The sequence below is a fragment of the Chiloscyllium plagiosum genome, unplaced genomic scaffold (genome assembly GCF_037043375.1).
Source record: "Chiloscyllium plagiosum isolate Xiang-an unplaced genomic scaffold, Cpla_swu_hap1 HiC_scaffold_55, whole genome shotgun sequence".
Taxonomy (NCBI): Eukaryota; Metazoa; Chordata; class Chondrichthyes; order Orectolobiformes; family Hemiscylliidae; genus Chiloscyllium; species Chiloscyllium plagiosum.
Window position 1 is genome coordinate 21,379 of NW_028270194.1, and position 18,504 is coordinate 39,882.

Here is an 18,504-nt window from a genome sequence, read left to right on the forward strand (position 1 = left end):
TCAGCTGCAGCACGGAGACAGCTGGCTCGTTGCAGAGGGGGAAGGGCGTGTGCTGATGTGTCCTGAAAGCGGTGTCGCGTTTTCAGCTCATCTGTGTTGCTGTGGCCCGCGTGCTGGTGAATGCTCACTCTTTCCAAAAACGCAGCCGAGGCTCCTTCGAGCCGGAATTGAACCGGCGACCTAAGGATGACAGATTTGCGACACACTACAGTCCTCCGCTCTACCAGCTGAGCTATCGAAGGAGAGCCCAGCAGTGGCTCTCCCTTGCTGATACTTTGCCGCACTCCTCCACTAATGTGACGCCGTTGCCTCCCTGAAAATCTGTCACTCTGGGAGATCCTGAGCCAATGGCTGATCTCCACAGCTTCGGCCAGTGCTGGCATGAAGAAATCGTCTTGAGTGCTGATCCGAAACTGCCAGATTCTGCCGGTACAGTACCTGACTCGCAGCTTCATGTACATGTCAGGTTAGGGTTTGGGCCGCAGCTTACCGACTGGTTCAAGTTGCCTCCAAACACGTCCAGGACGTGCCCGCTGACCTCAGGCAGCTCACCCACCACCTGTATGATCCTTTCAAGGAGCTGACTTTCACCCGCAGGCGTTTGCCTTCGCTGCGCAGCTCGACTTTCTTCCTACGCTGCACCCTGAAACAGCAGGACCTGCCTGTCGCTCACGCTTGAAGCTTTTGATCTTTCGGGACCACTCTCAGGGAGGCGGCGTACGCAAACGGTAATCCGTCTGCTGCAGACCAGCTGAGTGAGTGGGTGCACTTGCAGTTTTAAAAGCAAGTGAAGAATGCGGGCATTGATCCCACTACCTCAAGCATGCACTCTGCCATTTGAGCTAATCGCCCGGGCGGTGAGCTGGCCATGCTTTGACTTCTTCCGCAGTGGATCCTGAGTAGCCACGCTCCAGGATGTGCAGAAAATCCTCTCATCCGTCGGACGGCTGAGACCAAACATTGCTGATGCCTGTCTCGCTGAAACAACCAACTTGTCGGAGGAGCAGCAGCGGCAGCTGGTGGACCCAGGCGAGGCGGAAGGCCACATGGACGAGGAAAGAAGTGCTGAGGAGATGGCAATTGCTGATTGGAGGTCGAAACGACTTCAACCTTGGCGCAGCCACCACGAGCGTGAGGTGACGTCGGGTGGCCCCGCCTGACTGATAGAAGACTTAATTTGGTTGCAGTGAGCACAAAGTGCTTTCATGCGTTTGTGTTGAAAAAAAGGCACCCTGCTGGCCGTCAGCTGCAGCACGGAGACAGCTGGCTCGTTGCAGAGGGGGAAGGGCGTGTGCTGATGTGTCCTGAAAGCGGTGTCGCGTTTTCAGCTCATCTGTGTTGCTGTGGCCCGCGTGCTGGTGAATGCTCACTCTTTCCAAAAACGCAGCCGAGGCTCCTTCGAGCCGGAATTGAACCGGCGACCTAAGGATGACAGATTTGCGACACACTACAGTCCTCCGCTCTACCAGCTGAGCTATCGAAGGAGAGCCCAGCAGTGGCTCTCCCTTGCTGATACTTTGCCGCACTCCTCCACTAATGTGACGCCGTTGCCTCCCTGAAAATCTGTCACTCTGGGAGATCCTGAGCCAATGGCTGATCTCCACAGCTTCGGCCAGTGCTGGCATGAAGAAATCGTCTTGAGTGCTGATCCGAAACTGCCAGATTCTGCCGGTACAGTACCTGACTCGCAGCTTCATGTACATGTCAGGTTAGGGTTTGGGCCGCAGCTTACCGACTGGTTCAAGTTGCCTCCAAACACGTCCAGGACGTGCCCGCTGACCTCAGGCAGCTCACCCACCACCTGTATGATCCTTTCAAGGAGCTGACTTTCACCCGCAGGCGTTTGCCTTCGCTGCGCAGCTCGACTTTCTTCCTACGCTGCACCCTGAAACAGCAGGACCTGCCTGTCGCTCACGCTTGAAGCTTTTGATCTTTCGGGACCACTCTCAGGGAGGCGGCGTACGCAAACGGTAATCCGTCTGCTGCAGACCAGCTGAGTGAGTGGGTGCACTTGCAGTTTTAAAAGCAAGTGAAGAATGCGGGCATTGATCCCACTACCTCAAGCATGCACTCTGCCATTTGAGCTAATCGCCCGGGCGGTGAGCTGGCCATGCTTTGACTTCTTCCGCAGTGGATCCTGAGTAGCCACGCTCCAGGATGTGCAGAAAATCCTCTCATCCGTCGGACGGCTGAGACCAAACATTGGTGATGCCTGTCTCGCTGAAACAACCAACTTGTCTGAGGAGCAGCAGCGGCAGCTGGTGGACTCAGGCGAGGCGGAAGGCCACATGGACGAGGAAAGACGTGCTGAGGAGATGGCAATTGCTGATTGGAGGTCGAAACGCCTTCAACCTTGGCGCAGCCACCACGAGCGTGAGGTGACGTCGGGTGGCCCCGCCTGACTGATAGAAGACTTAATTTGGTTGCAGTGAGCACAAAGTGCTTTCATGCGTTTGTGTTGAAAAAAAGGCACCCTGCTGGCCGTCAGCTGCAGCACGGAGACAGCTGGCTCGTTGCAGAGGGGGAAGGGCGTGTGCTGATGTGTCCTGAAAGCGGTGTCGCGTTTTCAGCTCATCTGTGTTGCTGTGGCCCGCGTGCTGGTGAATGCTCACTCTTTCCAAAAACGCAGCCGAGGCTCCTTCGAGCCGGAATTGAACCGGCGACCTAAGGATGACAGATTTGCGACACACTACAGTCCTCCGCTCTACCAGCTGAACTATCGAAGGAGAGCCCAGCAGTGGCTCTCCCTTGCTGATACTTTGCCGCACTCCTCCACTAATGTGACGCCGTTGCCTCCCTGAAAATCTGTCACTCTGGGAGATCCTGAGCCAATGGCTGATCTCCACAGCTTCGGCCAATGCTGGCATGAAGAAATCGTCTTGAGTGCTGATCCGAAACTGCCAGATTCTGCCGGTACAGTACCTGACTCGCAGCTTCATGTACATGTCAGGTTAGGGTTTGGGCCGCAGCTTACCGACTGGTTCAAGTTGCCTCCAAACACGTCCAGGACGTGCCCGCTGACCTCAGGCAGCTCACCCACCACCTGTATGATCCTTTCAAGGAGCTGACTTTCACCCGCAGGCGTTTGCCTTCGCTGCGCAGCTCGACTTTCTTCCTACGCTGCACCCTGAAACAGCAGGACCTGCCTGTCGCTCACGCTTGAAGCTTTTGATCTTTCGGGACCACTCTCAGGGAGGCGGCGTACGCAAACGGTAATCCGTCTGCTGCAGACCAGCTGAGTGAGTGGGTGCACTTGCAGTTTTAAAAGCAAGTGAAGAATGCGGGCATTGATCCCACTACCTCAAGCATGCACTCTGCCATTTGAGCTAATCGCCCGGGCGGTGAGCTGGCCATGCTTTGACTTCTTCCGCAGTGGATCCTGAGTAGCCACGCTCCAGGATGTGCAGAAAATCCTCTCATCCGTCGGACGGCTGAGACCAAACATTGGTGATGCCTGTCTCGCTGAAACAACCAACTTGTCGGAGGAGCAGCAGCGGCAGCTGGTGGACTCAGGCGAGGCGGAAGGCCACATGGACGAGGAAAGACGTGCTGAGGAGATGGCAATTGCTGATTGGAGGTCGAAACGCCTTCAACCTTGGCGCAGCCACCACGAGCGTGAGGTGACGTCGGGTGGCCCCGCCTGACTGATAGAAGACTTAATTTGGTTGCAGTGAGCACAAAGTGCTTTCATGCGTTTGTGTTGAAAAAAAGGCACCCTGCTGGCCGTCAGCTGCAGCACGGAGACAGCTGGCTCGTTGCAGAGGGGGAAGGGCGTGTGCTGATGTGTCCTGAAAGCGGTGTCGCGTTTTCAGCTCATCTGTGTTGCTGTGGCCCGCGTGCTGGTGAATGCTCACTCTTTCCAAAAACGCAGCCGAGGCTCCTTCGAGCCGGAATTGAACCGGCGACCTAAGGATGACAGATTTGCGACACACTACAGTCCTCCGCTCTACCAGCTGAACTATCGAAGGAGAGCCCAGCAGTGGCTCTCCCTTGCTGATACTTTGCCGCACTCCTCCACTAATGTGACGCCGTTGCCTCCCTGAAAATCTGTCACTCTGGGAGATCCTGAGCCAATGGCTGATCTCCACAGCTTCGGCCAATGCTGGCATGAAGAAATCGTCTTGAGTGCTGATCCGAAACTGCCAGATTCTGCCGGTACAGTACCTGACTCGCAGCTTCATGTACATGTCAGGTTAGGGTTTGGGCCGCAGCTTACCGACTGGTTCAAGTTGCCTCCAAACACGTCCAGGACGTGCCCGCTGACCTCAGGCAGCTCACCCACCACCTGTATGATCCTTTCAAGGAGCTGACTTTCACCCGCAGGCGTTTGCCTTCGCTGCGCAGCTCGACTTTCTTCCTACGCTGCACCCTGAAACAGCAGGACCTGCCTGTCGCTCACGCTTGAAGCTTTTGATCTTTCGGGACCACTCTCAGGGAGGCGGCGTACGCAAACGGTAATCCGTCTGCTGCAGACCAGCTGAGTGAGTGGGTGCACTTGCAGTTTTAAAAGCAAGTGAAGAATGCGGGCATTGATCCCACTACCTCAAGCATGCACTCTGCCATTTGAGCTAATCGCCCGGGCGGTGAGCTGGCCATGCTTTGACTTCTTCCGCAGTGGATCCTGAGTAGCCACGCTCCAGGATGTGCAGAAAATCCTCTCATCCGTCGGACGGCTGAGACCAAACATTGCTGATGCCTGTCTCGCTGAAACAACCAACTTGTCGGAGGAGCAGCAGCGGCAGCTGGTGGACCCAGGCGAGGCGGAAGGCCACATGGACGAGGAAAGAAGTGCTGAGGAGATGGCAATTGCTGATTGGAGGTCGAAACGACTTCAACCTTGGCGCAGCCACCACGAGCGTGAGGTGACGTCGGGTGGCCCCGCCTGACTGATAGAAGACTTAATTTGGTTGCAGTGAGCACAAAGTGCTTTCATGCGTTTGTGTTGAAAAAAAGGCACCCTGCTGGCCGTCAGCTGCAGCACGGAGACAGCTGGCTCGTTGCAGAGGGGGAAGGGCGTGTGCTGATGTGTCCTGAAAGCGGTGTCGCGTTTTCAGCTCATCTGTGTTGCTGTGGCCCGCGTGCTGGTGAATGCTCACTCTTTCCAAAAACGCAGCCGAGGCTCCTTCGAGCCGGAATTGAACCGGCGACCTAAGGATGACAGATTTGCGACACACTACAGTCCTCCGCTCTACCAGCTGAGCTATCGAAGGAGAGCCCAGCAGTGGCTCTCCCTTGCTGATACTTTGCCGCACTCCTCCACTAATGTGACGCCGTTGCCTCCCTGAAAATCTGTCACTCTGGGAGATCCTGAGCCAATGGCTGATCTCCACAGCTTCGGCCAGTGCTGGCATGAAGAAATCGTCTTGAGTGCTGATCCGAAACTGCCAGATTCTGCCGGTACAGTACCTGACTCGCAGCTTCATGTACATGTCAGGTTAGGGTTTGGGCCGCAGCTTACCGACTGGTTCAAGTTGCCTCCAAACACGTCCAGGACGTGCCCGCTGACCTCAGGCAGCTCACCCACCACCTGTATGATCCTTTCAAGGAGCTGACTTTCACCCGCAGGCGTTTGCCTTCGCTGCGCAGCTCGACTTTCTTCCTACGCTGCACCCTGAAACAGCAGGACCTGCCTGTCGCTCACGCTTGAAGCTTTTGATCTTTCGGGACCACTCTCAGGGAGGCGGCGTACGCAAACGGTAATCCGTCTGCTGCAGACCAGCTGAGTGAGTGGGTGCACTTGCAGTTTTAAAAGCAAGTGAAGAATGCGGGCATTGATCCCACTACCTCAAGCATGCACTCTGCCATTTGAGCTAATCGCCCGGGCGGTGAGCTGGCCATGCTTTGACTTCTTCCGCAGTGGATCCTGAGTAGCCACGCTCCAGGATGTGCAGAAAATCCTCTCATCCGTCGGACGGCTGAGACCAAACATTGCTGATGCCTGTCTCGCTGAAACAACCAACTTGTCGGAGGAGCAGCAGCGGCAGCTGGTGGACTCAGGCGAGGCGGAAGGCCACATGGACGAGGAAAGAAGTGCTGAGGAGATGGCAATTGCTGATTGGAGGTCGAAACGACTTCAACCTTGGCGCAGCCACCACGAGCGTGAGGTGACGTCGGGTGGCCCCGCCTGACTGATAGAAGACTTAATTTGGTTGCAGTGAGCACAAAGTGCTTTCATGCGTTTGTGTTGAAAAAAAGGCACCCTGCTGGCCGTCAGCTGCAGCACGGAGACAGCTGGCTCGTTGCAGAGGGGGAAGGGCGTGTGCTGATGTGTCCTGAAAGCGGTGTCGCGTTTTCAGCTCATCTGTGTTGCTGTGGCCCGCGTGCTGGTGAATGCTCACTCTTTCCAAAAACGCAGCCGAGGCTCCTTCGAGCCGGAATTGAACCGGCGACCTAAGGATGACAGATTTGCGACACACTACAGTCCTCCGCTCTACCAGCTGAGCTATCGAAGGAGAGCCCAGCAGTGGCTCTCCCTTGCTGATACTTTGCCGCACTCCTCCACTAATGTGACGCCGTTGCCTCCCTGAAAATCTGTCACTCTGGGAGATCCTGAGCCAATGGCTGATCTCCACAGCTTCGGCCAGTGCTGGCATGAAGAAATCGTCTTGAGTGCTGATCCGAAACTGCCAGATTCTGCCGGTACAGTACCTGACTCGCAGCTTCATGTACATGTCAGGTTAGGGTTTGGGCCGCAGCTTACCGACTGGTTCAAGTTGCCTCCAAACACGTCCAGGACGTGCCCGCTGACCTCAGGCAGCTCACCCACCACCTGTATGATCCTTTCAAGGAGCTGACTTTCACCCGCAGGCGTTTGCCTTCGCTGCGCAGCTCGACTTTCTTCCTACGCTGCACCCTGAAACAGCAGGACCTGCCTGTCGCTCACGCTTGAAGCTTTTGATCTTTCGGGACCACTCTCAGGGAGGCGGCGTACGCAAACGGTAATCCGTCTGCTGCAGACCAGCTGAGTGAGTGGGTGCACTTGCAGTTTTAAAAGCAAGTGAAGAATGCGGGCATTGATCCCACTACCTCAAGCATGCACTCTGCCATTTGAGCTAATCGCCCGGGCGGTGAGCTGGCCATGCTTTGACTTCTTCCGCAGTGGATCCTGAGTAGCCACGCTCCAGGATGTGCAGAAAATCCTCTCATCCGTCGGACGGCTGAGACCAAACATTGCTGATGCCTGTCTCGCTGAAACAACCAACTTGTCGGAGGAGCAGCAGCGGCAGCTGGTGGACCCAGGCGAGGCGGAAGGCCACATGGACGAGGAAAGAAGTGCTGAGGAGATGGCAATTGCTGATTGGAGGTCGAAACGACTTCAACCTTGGCGCAGCCACCACGAGCGTGAGGTGACGTCGGGTGGCCCCGCCTGACTGATAGAAGACTTAATTTGGTTGCAGTGAGCACAAAGTGCTTTCATGCGTTTGTGTTGAAAAAAAGGCACCCTGCTGGCCGTCAGCTGCAGCACGGAGACAGCTGGCTCGTTGCAGAGGGGGAAGGGCGTGTGCTGATGTGTCCTGAAAGCGGTGTCGCGTTTTCAGCTCATCTGTGTTGCTGTGGCCCGCGTGCTGGTGAATGCTCACTCTTTCCAAAAACGCAGCCGAGGCTCCTTCGAGCCGGAATTGAACCGGCGACCTAAGGATGACAGATTTGCGACACACTACAGTCCTCCGCTCTACCAGCTGAGCTATCGAAGGAGAGCCCAGCAGTGGCTCTCCCTTGCTGATACTTTGCCGCACTCCTCCACTAATGTGACGCCGTTGCCTCCCTGAAAATCTGTCACTCTGGGAGATCCTGAGCCAATGGCTGATCTCCACAGCTTCGGCCAGTGCTGGCATGAAGAAATCGTCTTGAGTGCTGATCCGAAACTGCCAGATTCTGCCGGTACAGTACCTGACTCGCAGCTTCATGTACATGTCAGGTTAGGGTTTGGGCCGCAGCTTACCGACTGGTTCAAGTTGCCTCCAAACACGTCCAGGACGTGCCCGCTGACCTCAGGCAGCTCACCCACCACCTGTATGATCCTTTCAAGGAGCTGACTTTCATCCGCAGGCGTTTGCCTTCGCTGCGCAGCTCGACTTTCTTCCTACGCTGCACCCTGAAACAGCAGGACCTGCCTGTCGCTCACGCTTGAAGCTTTTGATCTTTCGGGACCACTCTCAGGGAGGCGGCGTACGCAAACGGTAATCCGTCTGCTGCAGACCAGCTGAGTGAGTGGGTGCACTTGCAGTTTTAAAAGCAAGTGAAGAATGCGGGCATTGATCCCACTACCTCAAGCATGCACTCTGCCATTTGAGCTAATCGCCCGGGCGGTGAGCTGGCCATGCTTTGACTTCTTCCGCAGTGGATCCTGAGTAGCCACGCTCCAGGATGTGCAGAAAATCCTCTCATCCGTCGGACGGCTGAGACCAAACATTGGTGATGCCTGTCTCGCTGAAACAACCAACTTGTCGGAGGAGCAGCAGCGGCAGCTGGTGGACTCAGGCGAGGCGGAAGGCCACATGGACGAGGAAAGACGTGCTGAGGAGATGGCAATTGCTGATTGGAGGTCGAAACGCCTTCAACCTTGGCGCAGCCACCACGAGCGTGAGGTGACGTCGGGTGGCCCCGCCTGACTGATAGAAGACTTAATTTGGTTGCAGTGAGCACAAAGTGCTTTCATGCGTTTGTGTTGAAAAAAAGGCACCCTGCTGGCCGTCAGCTGCAGCACGGAGACAGCTGGCTCGTTGCAGAGGGGGAAGGGCGTGTGCTGATGTGTCCTGAAAGCGGTGTCGCGTTTTCAGCTCATCTGTGTTGCTGTGGCCCGCGTGCTGGTGAATGCTCACTCTTTCCAAAAACGCAGCCGAGGCTCCTTCGAGCCGGAATTGAACCGGCGACCTAAGGATGACAGATTTGCGACACACTACAGTCCTCCGCTCTACCAGCTGAGCTATCGAAGGAGAGCCCAGCAGTGGCTCTCCCTTGCTGATACTTTGCCGCACTCCTCCACTAATGTGACGCCGTTGCCTCCCTGAAAATCTGTCACTCTGGGAGATCCTGAGCCAATGGCTGATCTCCACAGCTTCGGCCAGTGCTGGCATGAAGAAATCGTCTTGAGTGCTGATCCGAAACTGCCAGATTCTGCCGGTACAGTACCTGACTCGCAGCTTCATGTACATGTCAGGTTAGGGTTTGGGCCGCAGCTTACCGACTGGTTCAAGTTGCCTCCAAACACGTCCAGGACGTGCCCGCTGACCTCAGGCAGCTCACCCACCACCTGTATGATCCTTTCAAGGAGCTGACTTTCACCCGCAGGCGTTTGCCTTCGCTGCGCAGCTCGACTTTCTTCCTACGCTGCACCCTGAAACAGCAGGACCTGCCTGTCGCTCACGCTTGAAGCTTTTGATCTTTCGGGACCACTCTCAGGGAGGCGGCGTACGCAAACGGTAATCCGTCTGCTGCAGACCAGCTGAGTGAGTGGGTGCACTTGCAGTTTTAAAAGCAAGTGAAGAATGCGGGCATTGATCCCACTACCTCAAGCATGCACTCTGCCATTTGAGCTAATCGCCCGGGCGGTGAGCTGGCCATGCTTTGACTTCTTCCGCAGTGGATCCTGAGTAGCCACGCTCCAGGATGTGCAGAAAATCCTCTCATCCGTCGGACGGCTGAGACCAAACATTGCTGATGCCTGTCTCGCTGAAACAACCAACTTGTCGGAGGAGCAGCAGCGGCAGCTGGTGGACCCAGGCGAGGCGGAAGGCCACATGGACGAGGAAAGAAGTGCTGAGGAGATGGCAATTGCTGATTGGAGGTCGAAACGACTTCAACCTTGGCGCAGCCACCACGAGCGTGAGGTGACGTCGGGTGGCCCCGCCTGACTGATAGAAGACTTAATTTGGTTGCAGTGAGCACAAAGTGCTTTCATGCGTTTGTGTTGAAAAAAAGGCACCCTGCTGGCCGTCAGCTGCAGCACGGAGACAGCTGGCTCGTTGCAGAGGGGGAAGGGCGTGTGCTGATGTGTCCTGAAAGCGGTGTCGCGTTTTCAGCTCATCTGTGTTGCTGTGGCCCGCGTGCTGGTGAATGCTCACTCTTTCCAAAAACGCAGCCGAGGCTCCTTCGAGCCGGAATTAAACCGGCGACCTAAGGATGACAGATTTGCGACACACTACAGTCCTCCGCTCTACCAGCTGAGCTATCGAAGGAGAGCCCAGCAGTGGCTCTCCCTTGCTGATACTTTGCCGCACTCCTCCACTAATGTGACGCCGTTGCCTCCCTGAAAATCTGTCACTCTGGGAGATCCTGAGCCAATGGCTGATCTCCACAGCTTCGGCCAGTGCTGGCATGAAGAAATCGTCTTGAGTGCTGATCCGAAACTGCCAGATTCTGCCGGTACAGTACCTGACTCGCAGCTTCATGTACATGTCAGGTTAGGGTTTGGGCCGCAGCTTACCGACTGGTTCAAGTTGCCTCCAAACACGTCCAGGACGTGCCCGCTGACCTCAGGCAGCTCACCCACCACCTGTATGATCCTTTCAAGGAGCTGACTTTCACCCGCAGGCGTTTGCCTTCGCTGCGCAGCTCGACTTTCTTCCTACGCTGCACCCTGAAACAGCAGGACCTGCCTGTCGCTCACGCTTGAAGCTTTTGATCTTTCGGGACCACTCTCAGGGAGGCGGCGTACGCAAACGGTAATCCGTCTGCTGCAGACCAGCTGAGTGAGTGGGTGCACTTGCAGTTTTAAAAGCAAGTGAAGAATGCGGGCATTGATCCCACTACCTCAAGCATGCACTCTGCCATTTGAGCTAATCGCCCGGGCGGTGAGCTGGCCATGCTTTGACTTCTTCCGCAGTGGATCCTGAGTAGCCACGCTCCAGGATGTGCAGAAAATCCTCTCATCCGTCGGACGGCTGAGACCAAACATTGGTGATGCCTGTCTCGCTGAAACAACCAACTTGTCGGAGGAGCAGCAGCGGCAGCTGGTGGACTCAGGCGAGGCGGAAGGCCACATGGACGAGGAAAGACGTGCTGAGGAGATGGCAATTGCTGATTGGAGGTCGAAACGCCTTCAACCTTGGCGCAGCCACCACGAGCGTGAGGTGACGTCGGGTGGCCCCGCCTGACTGATAGAAGACTTAATTTGGTTGCAGTGAGCACAAAGTGCTTTCATGCGTTTGTGTTGAAAAAAAGGCACCCTGCTGGCCGTCAGCTGCAGCACGGAGACAGCTGGCTCGTTGCAGAGGGGGAAGGGCGTGTGCTGATGTGTCCTGAAAGCGGTGTCGCGTTTTCAGCTCATCTGTGTTGCTGTGGCCCGCGTGCTGGTGAATGCTCACTCTTTCCAAAAACGCAGCCGAGGCTCCTTCGAGCCGGAATTGAACCGGCGACCTAAGGATGACAGATTTGCGACACACTACAGTCCTCCGCTCTACCAGCTGAACTATCGAAGGAGAGCCCAGCAGTGGCTCTCCCTTGCTGATACTTTGCCGCACTCCTCCACTAATGTGACGCCGTTGCCTCCCTGAAAATCTGTCACTCTGGGAGATCCTGAGCCAATGGCTGATCTCCACAGCTTCGGCCAATGCTGGCATGAAGAAATCGTCTTGAGTGCTGATCCGAAACTGCCAGATTCTGCCGGTACAGTACCTGACTCGCAGCTTCATGTACATGTCAGGTTAGGGTTTGGGCCGCAGCTTACCGACTGGTTCAAGTTGCCTCCAAACACGTCCAGGACGTGCCCGCTGACCTCAGGCAGCTCACCCACCACCTGTATGATCCTTTCAAGGAGCTGACTTTCACCCGCAGGCGTTTGCCTTCGCTGCGCAGCTCGACTTTCTTCCTACGCTGCACCCTGAAACAGCAGGACCTGCCTGTCGCTCACGCTTGAAGCTTTTGATCTTTCGGGACCACTCTCAGGGAGGCGGCGTACGCAAACGGTAATCCGTCTGCTGCAGACCAGCTGAGTGAGTGGGTGCACTTGCAGTTTTAAAAGCAAGTGAAGAATGCGGGCATTGATCCCACTACCTCAAGCATGCACTCTGCCATTTGAGCTAATCGCCCGGGCGGTGAGCTGGCCATGCTTTGACTTCTTCCGCAGTGGATCCTGAGTAGCCACGCTCCAGGATGTGCAGAAAATCCTCTCATCCGTCGGACGGCTGAGACCAAACATTGCTGATGCCTGTCTCGCTGAAACAACCAACTTGTCGGAGGAGCAGCAGCGGCAGCTGGTGGACCCAGGCGAGGCGGAAGGCCACATGGACGAGGAAAGAAGTGCTGAGGAGATGGCAATTGCTGATTGGAGGTCGAAACGACTTCAACCTTGGCGCAGCCACCACGAGCGTGAGGTGACGTCGGGTGGCCCCGCCTGACTGATAGAAGACTTAATTTGGTTGCAGTGAGCACAAAGTGCTTTCATGCGTTTGTGTTGAAAAAAAGGCACCCTGCTGGCCGTCAGCTGCAGCACGGAGACAGCTGGCTCGTTGCAGAGGGGGAAGGGCGTGTGCTGATGTGTCCTGAAAGCGGTGTCGCGTTTTCAGCTCATCTGTGTTGCTGTGGCCCGCGTGCTGGTGAATGCTCACTCTTTCCAAAAACGCAGCCGAGGCTCCTTCGAGCCGGAATTGAACCAGCGACCTAAGGATGACAGATTTGCGACACACTACAGTCCTCCGCTCTACCAGCTGAGCTATCGAAGGAGAGCCCAGCAGTGGCTCTCCCTTGCTGATACTTTGCCGCACTCCTCCACTAATGTGACGCCGTTGCCTCCCTGAAAATCTGTCACTCTGGGAGATCCTGAGCCAATGGCTGATCTCCACAGCTTCGGCCAGTGCTGGCATGAAGAAATCGTCTTGAGTGCTGATCCGAAACTGCCAGATTCTGCCGGTACAGTACCTGACTCGCAGCTTCATGTACATGTCAGGTTAGGGTTTGGGCCGCAGCTTACCGACTGGTTCAAGTTGCCTCCAAACACGTCCAGGACGTGCCCGCTGACCTCAGGCAGCTCACCCACCACCTGTATGATCCTTTCAAGGAGCTGACTTTCACCCGCAGGCGTTTGCCTTCGCTGCGCAGCTCGACTTTCTTCCTACGCTGCACCCTGAAACAGCAGGACCTGCCTGTCGCTCACGCTTGAAGCTTTTGATCTTTCGGGACCACTCTCAGGGAGGCGGCGTACGCAAACGGTAATCCGTCTGCTGCAGACCAGCTGAGTGAGTGGGTGCACTTGCAGTTTTAAAAGCAAGTGAAGAATGCGGGCATTGATCCCACTACCTCAAGCATGCACTCTGCCATTTGAGCTAATCGCCCGGGCGGTGAGCTGGCCATGCTTTGACTTCTTCCGCAGTGGATCCTGAGTAGCCACGCTCCAGGATGTGCAGAAAATCCTCTCATCCGTCGGACGGCTGAGACCAAACATTGCTGATGCCTGTCTCGCTGAAACAACCAACTTGTCGGAGGAGCAGCAGCGGCAGCTGGTGGACCCAGGCGAGGCGGAAGGCCACATGGACGAGGAAAGAAGTGCTGAGGAGATGGCAATTGCTGATTGGAGGTCGAAACGACTTCAACCTTGGCGCAGCCACCACGAGCGTGAGGTGACGTCGGGTGGCCCCGCCTGACTGATAGAAGACTTAATTTGGTTGCAGTGAGCACAAAGTGCTTTCATGCGTTTGTGTTGAAAAAAAGGCACCCTGCTGGCCGTCAGCTGCAGCACGGAGACAGCTGGCTCGTTGCAGAGGGGGAAGGGCGTGTGCTGATGTGTCCTGAAAGCGGTGTCGCGTTTTCAGCTCATCTGTGTTGCTGTGGCCCGCGTGCTGGTGAATGCTCACTCTTTCCAAAAACGCAGCCGAGGCTCCTTCGAGCCGGAATTGAACCGGCGACCTAAGGATGACAGATTTGCGACACACTACAGTCCTCTGCTCTACCAGCTGAGCTATCGAAGGAGAGCCCAGCAGTGGCTCTCCCTTGCTGATACTTTGCCGCACTCCTCCACTAATGTGACGCCGTTGCCTCCCTGAAAATCTGTCACTCTGGGAGATCCTGAGCCAATGGCTGATCTCCACAGCTTCGGCCAGTGCTGGCATGAAGAAATCGTCTTGAGTGCTGATCCGAAACTGCCAGATTCTGCCGGTACAGTACCTGACTCGCAGCTTCATGTACATGTCAGGTTAGGGTTTGGGCCGCAGCTTACCGACTGGTTCAAGTTGCCTCCAAACACGTCCAGGACGTGCCCGCTGACCTCAGGCAGCTCACCCACCACCTGTATGATCCTTTCAAGGAGCTGACTTTCACCCGCAGGCGTTTGCCTTCGCTGCGCAGCTCGACTTTCTTCCTACGCTGCACCCTGAAACAGCAGGACCTGCCTGTCGCTCACGCTTGAAGCTTTTGATCTTTCGGGACCACTCTCAGGGAGGCGGCGTACGCAAACGGTAATCCGTCTGCTGCAGACCAGCTGAGTGAGTGGGTGCACTTGCAGTTTTAAAAGCAAGTGAAGAATGCGGGCATTGATCCCACTACCTCAAGCATGCACTCTGCCATTTGAGCTAATCGCCCGGGCGGTGAGCTGGCCATGCTTTGACTTCTTCCGCAGTGGATCCTGAGTAGCCACGCTCCAGGATGTGCAGAAAATCCTCTCATCCGTCGGACGGCTGAGACCAAACATTGCTGATGCCTGTCTCGCTGAAACAACCAACTTGTCGGAGGAGCAGCAGCGGCAGCTGGTGGACTCAGGCGAGGCAGAAGGCCACATGGACGAGGAAAGAAGTGCTGAGGAGATGGCAATTGCTGATTGGAGGTCGAAACGACTTCAACCTTGGCGCAGCCACCACGAGCGTGAGGTGACGTCGGGTGGCCCCGCCTGACTGATAGAAGACTTAATTTGGTTGCAGTGAGCACAAAGTGCTTTCATGCGTTTGTGTTGAAAAAAAGGCACCCTGCTGGCCGTCAGCTGCAGCACGGAGACAGCTGGCTCGTTGCAGAGGGGGAAGGGCGTGTGCTGATGTGTCCTGAAAGCGGTGTCGCGTTTTCAGCTCATCTGTGTTGCTGTGGCCCGCGTGCTGGTGAATGCTCACTCTTTCCAAAAACGCAGCCGAGGCTCCTTCGAGCCGGAATTGAACCGGCGACCTAAGGATGACAGATTTGCGACACACTACAGTCCTCCGCTCTACCAGCTGAGCTATCGAAGGAGAGCCCAGCAGTGGCTCTCCCTTGCTGATACTTTGCCGCACTCCTCCACTAATGTGACGCCGTTGCCTCCCTGAAAATCTGTCACTCTGGGAGATCCTGAGCCAATGGCTGATCTCCACAGCTTCGGCCAGTGCTGGCATGAAGAAATCGTCTTGAGTGCTGATCCGAAACTGCCAGATTCTGCCGGTACAGTACCTGACTCGCAGCTTCATGTACATGTCAGGTTAGGGTTTGGGCCGCAGCTTACCGACTGGTTCAAGTTGCCTCCAAACACGTCCAGGACGTGCCCGCTGACCTCAGGCAGCTCACCCACCACCTGTATGATCCTTTCAAGGAGCTGACTTTCACCCGCAGGCGTTTGCCTTCGCTGCGCAGCTCGACTTTCTTCCTACGCTGCACCCTGAAACAGCAGGACCTGCCTGTCGCTCACGCTTGAAGCTTTTGATCTTTCGGGACCACTCTCAGGGAGGCGGCGTACGCAAACGGTAATCCGTCTGCTGCAGACCAGCTGAGTGAGTGGGTGCACTTGCAGTTTTAAAAGCAAGTGAAGAATGCGGGCATTGATCCCACTACCTCAAGCATGCACTCTGCCATTTGAGCTAATCGCCCGGGCGGTGAGCTGGCCATGCTTTGACTTCTTCCGCAGTGGATCCTGAGTAGCCACGCTCCTGGATGTGCAGAAAATCCTCTCATCCGTCGGACGGCTGAGACCAAACATTGCTGATGCCTGTCTCGCTGAAACAACCAACTTGTCGGAGGAGCAGCAGCGGCAGCTGGTGGACTCAGGCGAGGCGGAAGGCCACATGGACGAGGAAAGACGTGCTGAGGAGATGGCAATTGCTGATTGGAGGTCGAAACGACTTCAACCTTGGCGCAGCCACCACGAGCGTGAGGTGACGTCGGGTGGCCCCGCCTGACTGATAGAAGACTTAATTTGGTTGCAGTGAGCACAAAGTGCTTTCATGCGTTTGTGTTGAAAAAAAGGCACCCTGCTGGCCGTCAGCTGCAGCACGGAGACAGCTGGCTCGTTGCAGAGGGGGAAGGGCGTGTGCTGATGTGTCCTGAAAGCGGTGTCGCGTTTTCAGCTCATCTGTGTTGCTGTGGCCCGCGTGCTGGTGAATGCTCACTCTTTCCAAAAATGCAGCCGAGGCTCCTTCGAGCCGGAATTGAACCAGCGACCTAAGGATGACAGATTTGCGACACACTACAGACCTCCGCTCTACCAGCTGAGCTATCGAAGGAGAGCCCAGCAGTGGCTCTCCCTTGCTGATACTTTGCCGCACTCCTCCACTAATGTGACGCCGTTGCCTCCCTGAAAATCTGTCACTCTGGGAGATCCTGAGCCAATGGCTGATCTCCACAGCTTCGGCCAGTGCTGGCATGAAGAAATCGTCTTGAGTGCTGATCCGAAACTGCCAGATTCTGCCGGTACAGTACCTGACTCGCAGCTTCATGTACATGTCAGGTTAGGGTTTGGGCCGCAGCTTACCGACTGGTTCAAGTTGCCTCCAAACACGTCCAGGACGTGCCCGCTGACCTCAGGCAGCTCACCCACCACCTGTATGATCCTTTCAAGGAGCTGACTTTCACCCGCAGGCGTTTGCCTTCGCTGCGCAGCTCGACTTTCTTCCTACGCTGCACCCTGAAACAGCAGGACCTGCCTGTCGCTCACGCTTGAAGCTTTTGATCTTTCGGGACCACTCTCAGGGAGGCGGCGTACGCAAACGGTAATCCGTCTGCTGCAGACCAGCTGAGTGAGTGGGTGCACTTGCAGTTTTAAAAGCAAGTGAAGAATGCGGGCATTGATCCCACTACCTCAAGCATGCACTCTGCCATTTGAGCTAATCGCCCGGGCGGTGAGCTGGCCATGCTTTGACTTCTTCCGCAGTGGATCCTGAGTAGCCACGCTCCAGGATGTGCAGAAAATCCTCTCATCCGTCGGACGGCTGAGACCAAACATTGCTGATGCCTGTCTCGCTGAAACAACCAACTTGTCGGAGGAGCAGCAGCGGCAGCTGGTGGACCCAGGCGAGGCGGAAGGCCACATGGACGAGGAAAGAAGTGCTGAGGAGATGGCAATTGCTGATTGGAGGTCGAAACGACTTCAACCTTGGCGCAGCCACCACGAGCGTGAGGTGACGTCGGGTGGCCCCGCCTGACTGATAGAAGACTTAATTTGGTTGCAGTGAGCACAAAGTGCTTTCATGCGTTTGTGTTGAAAAAAAGGCACCCTGCTGGCCGTCAGCTGCAGCACGGAGACAGCTGGCTCGTTGCAGAGGGGGAAGGGCGTGTGCTGATGTGTCCTGAAAGCGGTGTCGCGTTTTCAGCTCATCTGTGTTGCTGTGGCCCGCGTGCTGGTGAATGCTCACTCTTTCCAAAAACGCAGCCGAGGCTCCTTCGAGCCGGAATTGAACCGGCGACCTAAGGATGACAGATTTGCGACACACTACAGTCCTCCGCTCTACCAGCTGAGCTATCGAAGGAGAGCCCAGCAGTGGCTCTCCCTTGCTGATACTTTGCCGCACTCCTCCACTAATGTGACGCCGTTGCCTCCCTGAAAATCTGTCACTCTGGGAGATCCTGAGCCAATGGCTGATCTCCACAGCTTCGGCCAGTGCTGGCATGAAGAAATCGTCTTGAGTGCTGATCCGAAACTGCCAGATTCTGCCGGTACAGTACCTGACTCGCAGCTTCATGTACATGTCAGGTTAGGGTTTGGGCCGCAGCTTACCGACTGGTTCAAGTTGCCTCCAAACACGTCCAGGACGTGCCCGCTGACCTCAGGCAGCTCACCCACCACCTGTATGATCCTTTCAAGGAGCTGACTTTCACCCGCAGGCGTTTGCCTTCGCTGCGCAGCTCGACTTTCTTCCTACGCTGCACCCTGAAACAGCAGGACCTGCCTGTCGCTCACGCTTGAAGCTTTTGATCTTTCGGGACCACTCTCAGGGAGGCGGCGTACGCAAACGGTAATCCGTCTGCTGCAGACCAGCTGAGTGAGTGGGTGCACTTGCAGTTTTAAAAGCAAGTGAAGAATGCGGGCATTGATCCCACTACCTCAAGCATGCACTCTGCCATTTGAGCTAATCGCCCGGGCGGTGAGCTGGCCATGCTTTGACTTCTTCCGCAGTGGATCCTGAGTAGCCACGCTCCAGGATGTGCAGAAAATCCTCTCATCCGTCGGACGGCTGAGACCAAACATTGCTGATGCCTGTCTCGCTGAAACAACCAACTTGTCGGAGGAGCAGCAGCGGCAGCTGGTGGACTCAGGCGAGGCGGAAGGCCACATGGACGAGGAAAGACGTGCTGAGGAGATGGCAATTGCTGATTGGAGGTCGAAACGACTTCAACCTTGGC

General features: G+C 56.0%; 9 non-coding genes across 9 annotated transcripts; all 9 read right to left on the reverse strand.

Annotated features, from left to right (window-relative positions):
- Nucleotides 1-152: 152 nt before the first annotated feature.
- On the reverse strand, nt 153-242 carry trnay-gua (transfer RNA tyrosine (anticodon GUA)). The gene is given in 2 exon segments: nt 153-188; nt 206-242. It is a non-coding gene; the product is annotated as a tRNA-Tyr (tRNA).
- Nucleotides 243-1,394: 1,152 nt separating this feature from the next.
- trnay-gua (transfer RNA tyrosine (anticodon GUA)) lies at nt 1,395-1,484 on the reverse strand. Its single transcript is given in 2 exon segments — nt 1,395-1,430; nt 1,448-1,484. It is a non-coding gene; the product is annotated as a tRNA-Tyr (tRNA).
- Nucleotides 1,485-5,120: 3,636 nt separating this feature from the next.
- On the reverse strand, nt 5,121-5,210 carry trnay-gua (transfer RNA tyrosine (anticodon GUA)). Its single transcript is given in 2 exon segments — nt 5,121-5,156; nt 5,174-5,210. It is a non-coding gene; the product is annotated as a tRNA-Tyr (tRNA).
- A 1,152-nt stretch (nt 5,211-6,362) lies between these two features.
- On the reverse strand, nt 6,363-6,452 carry trnay-gua (transfer RNA tyrosine (anticodon GUA)). The gene is given in 2 exon segments: nt 6,363-6,398; nt 6,416-6,452. It is a non-coding gene; the product is annotated as a tRNA-Tyr (tRNA).
- Nucleotides 6,453-7,604: 1,152 nt separating this feature from the next.
- On the reverse strand, nt 7,605-7,694 carry trnay-gua (transfer RNA tyrosine (anticodon GUA)). The gene is given in 2 exon segments: nt 7,605-7,640; nt 7,658-7,694. It is a non-coding gene; the product is annotated as a tRNA-Tyr (tRNA).
- Nucleotides 7,695-8,846: 1,152 nt separating this feature from the next.
- Nucleotides 8,847-8,936, reverse strand: trnay-gua (transfer RNA tyrosine (anticodon GUA)). The gene is given in 2 exon segments: nt 8,847-8,882; nt 8,900-8,936. It is a non-coding gene; the product is annotated as a tRNA-Tyr (tRNA).
- A 3,636-nt stretch (nt 8,937-12,572) lies between these two features.
- On the reverse strand, nt 12,573-12,662 carry trnay-gua (transfer RNA tyrosine (anticodon GUA)). The gene is given in 2 exon segments: nt 12,573-12,608; nt 12,626-12,662. It is a non-coding gene; the product is annotated as a tRNA-Tyr (tRNA).
- Nucleotides 12,663-15,056: 2,394 nt separating this feature from the next.
- trnay-gua (transfer RNA tyrosine (anticodon GUA)) lies at nt 15,057-15,146 on the reverse strand. Its single transcript is given in 2 exon segments — nt 15,057-15,092; nt 15,110-15,146. It is a non-coding gene; the product is annotated as a tRNA-Tyr (tRNA).
- Nucleotides 15,147-17,540: 2,394 nt separating this feature from the next.
- trnay-gua (transfer RNA tyrosine (anticodon GUA)) lies at nt 17,541-17,630 on the reverse strand. The gene is given in 2 exon segments: nt 17,541-17,576; nt 17,594-17,630. It is a non-coding gene; the product is annotated as a tRNA-Tyr (tRNA).
- Nucleotides 17,631-18,504: the final 874 nt, after the last annotated feature.